Source organism: Otolemur garnettii, unplaced genomic scaffold (assembly GCF_000181295.1).
Source record: "Otolemur garnettii isolate 467f Iridium unplaced genomic scaffold, OtoGar3 scaffold00077, whole genome shotgun sequence".
NCBI lineage: Eukaryota > Metazoa > Chordata > Mammalia > Primates > Galagidae > Otolemur > Otolemur garnettii.
Window position 1 is genome coordinate 9,042,585 of NW_003852472.1, and position 3,559 is coordinate 9,046,143.

A 3,559-nucleotide genomic window follows, 5' to 3' on the forward strand; every position below is an offset into this window, starting at 1 on the left:
CTGTGGTCCTAGCAACTTGGGAGGCAGAGGCAGGAGACTTGCTTGAGCCCAGGAGTTGCAGGTTGCTGTGAGCTATGCCACGGCACTCTACCCAGGGGGACAGCTTGAGGCTCTGTCTCAAAAAAATAAAATAAAATAAAATAAAACTTTCCCAAGACACTTTCAGATTTAAAAATAAATAAAGTTGGCATTACAGGTACTGGTCAACCTTCTTGTACCCTTACACCTCAGCCTCTGGGATAAAGGAGAATGTCCAGCAGTGTATTGAATGTCAATACAGCAGTGTACTGAATGTCAATACAGCAGTATCTCTGCCAGGACCACTGCTCCTCCTTCCCCCCAAACTCAGTAGTAGAAATGTTACATTTCTCAACAAGCTAGAGAGACCCAAATACCGCTGTTCTTCCCTGACCCCTGCTGTACCCAAGTGCTAGGTAGAAATTGGGTCATCTACTGTCCCAAGCCAGCTTCATCTTCTGGTTGTGGGCTTTGGAGGAATGGAAGAACTGGTCTTGGCCACCGTGAGGGGTACAACGTTGCCACTCAGATACATCTTGTTGTGGCGTTCAGCGAGTCAGGGTCCAGAATTGCAGGACTGAGGTCTCTGGTTCACTCCCACATAGGTCATCACATAAACTGTCATAAAGGCATCAAAACCAGCCAGATGTGCTGGCGCCCGCAGCTCAGTGGGTAGGGCACCAGCCACATACACCCAAGCTGGTGGGTTCAAACCTGGCCTGGGCCAGCTAAACAACAATGACAACTGCAACAAAAAAATAGCTGAGTGTTGTGGTGGGTGCCTGTAGTCCCAGCTACTTGGGAGGTGGAGGCAAGAGAATCTCTTAAGCTCAAGAGTTTGAGGTTGCTGTGAGCTGTGATGCCATAGCACTCTACCAAGGGTGACATAGTGAAACTTTATCTCAAAACAAAACAAAAAAACCCAGCCGGATGTAATCCCCCAGGCACTGGGTTAGGACTGGATTGACTCCCAGCACTTCTGAGGCAGCCATGTCAGCTTTTACAGAGTTTGCTGTCTTAACCCCCAGCTCCAGGTCATTTTTGTGACCTTGGTCAGAGCATGGCAGGTTCCTAGTTTCATCCGCAGCTTTGAGGTTATCCCTACTCCATGAGAGGACCATCCTTTGCTTCTTCAGAGTTCTGAGTCCCAGACAGGCTCCTCACAGCCCTCCTCCATGGTTCCCTACGGCCATGCAGCAGCGGTAGTCAATATTGGCCCTCATGCTAGAAGGATAGCTGTGGAACTCCAGGGTAAGATGTGGACTGCCCGTTGCCTGCTGCTTCCCGTTTCCTGTTCACATTTCCAGAACATATATTCTAAGTAGGAGGCTACGAAGCAAGCATGAAACTCAGCAGCATATTTGGTCTCCTAAATGCCTGCTGAGAATATCTCGTGCAGGTCAGTGGTGAAGGTTCCCAGATTATCTGGGAGGTGTGTGTAGAAGTTCTGGTATGGGAACACCATGTCTATAAGGCCATTAGGGGCCAGTGGGCCCAGATCAGTTCCAGGAACAGTGTCCATAACTGACAGGCTCTGACTCTCATCACCCTTGTCATTGCCCTTACGGTGGGGGATGCCCTGGGCATACTGCTGGTTAAAGTTGAAGCCAAGCTGTACCAGGAACTGTACAGACTTTGGTTCTGTGACATACCCCTCCATGCACAATAGGGTGAGATTGAACACTTGAGCCAGGTAGGAATGTTCACCCTTGCCTAGCTGCTGCTTGAAGCAGACAAGGCCCAGGAAAAGGGTAGAATGGGCCTTGGCAGCATGACACACAGCCTTGTAATGTTCCTCAATATACTGGTTCGGCAAACTCTTCCTGTCCCCAGGCCCACTCAGCTTCATGTCCACAGCCACGAAGTTAGCTGCCTTCATGGCCAGCAGAAGGGATGGCCACATCTCCTTGAAGTTGTTGCTTTGCACATGCATCACGGGAACCTGGACTGCTAGGTCCTCCCTAGATTTTGTGCGCTTGTTGACACCACTGTAGGAAGTCAATGGAACCAAAGCTCACCATCTTCGTTGTCAGCAGCCATGATGCCGTGTATATCCAGCCCGAATCCCCAATTTTATTCTTATGCATGTGGATATCCAGTTTTTCTAACACCATTTATTGAAGAAACTATCTTTTCCTCATTGTGTAGCCTTGGCACCCTTGTCAAAGATCATTTGACCGTATCTGCAAGGACTTATTTTTGGTTTTTATTCAGTTGTATTGATCTCTCTTTTTTATTTCACTTTCTTCCTTTCTTTAATATATACAGTATTCAGGAAGAAAAGTGGAGACACAAGCATCATGGGAGACAGAATGGAAACACCCTAGTGGCCTAATAGATTTGCTATGGTCCTCAAATACGCATGCAACCTTGTACAATGAGTGTTGTGCACTTTGTATTTTTAAATTACATAAAGGGGACCAGAGTTTGGGGGATAAAAGAAAATAATGAAGAGAAATGCCAAATCAAGGGGCCTTGCTTGGGCCAGTGAACATAGGCAGTACACTAAAGGTCAGTGAACATTTTATATCTGAGACCCTTTAAAAAATTAAAAGTCCAAACATAAGACCCCAAGCAGAATCACAGCTCTCTGGGCTCCAGGTCACATTGTCACTGATTGTTGGGGTGGGTTTCTTTTCTTCTTCCTTTCCAATTTGGAAGCCCTTCATTTCCTTTTGGTGTCTAGTCACTGGGGTTTGGACTTTCTGTACTATGTTGAATAGAAATGGCAAGAGTGGTCGTCCTTGCCTTGTCCCTGGTGTTAGAGGAAACGTTTTCAGTCTTTCACTATCAGGTGTAATATTAGCTGTGGGCATTTCAGATATGGTTTTTATTATGTTGATATAGTTAAGTGTTTTATCATGAAAAGATATTACATTTTGTCAAACATTTTCTGCATTCATTGAGATAATTACAGTTCCTCCCTTCTGTTAATGTGGTATATGTTGTATTCTAAGCCATCCTTGCATTCTAGGAATAACTCAGTCTGGGTCATGATGTGTAATCCTGTCAACGTGCTGCTAAATTCAGTTTGCTACTATTTCTCTGAAGATTGTTACATCCATGTCCATAAAGGATATTGGCCTGTAGTTGTCTTGTAGCTTTGGAACCAGGGCTATGCTGACTACATAGAATGAGTTCTAAAGTGGTCCTTCCTCATCACATTTTTGGAAGGGTTTGAGAAGGGTTAGTGTAATTCTTTAAATGTTTAGTAGAATTCACCAGTGAAGCCATCTTGTCTAGGACTTGCCTTTGATGGGTGGCGGGTATTTGATTCTATCTCTTTCCTAGTTATAGGTCTATCCCTATTTCTAGTTTTTTGTGTGTTTTATCCTAGGGGTATTGTTCTAGAAATTTGTCCATCTTGTATACTTTATCTAATTAGTTGGTGCATAGTTGTTGTTATATTCTCGTAATTCTTTCATTTCTGGGGCATCAATTGTAACTTCATTTTATTTCTGATTTTTGTTATTTGAGTCCTTTTTTCTTAGTTGACATAACTGTTAGACAATTTTGTTGATCTTTTCCTTTTTTTTTTTTT

At 44.3% G+C, this 3,559-nt stretch overlaps 1 pseudogene; it reads right to left on the reverse strand.

Moving 5' to 3' along the window:
- Nucleotides 1–446: 446 nt before the first annotated feature.
- On the reverse strand, nucleotides 447–2,058 carry LOC100946742 (annotated as a pseudogene).
- Between the last annotated feature and the right edge of the window lie 1,501 nt (nucleotides 2,059–3,559).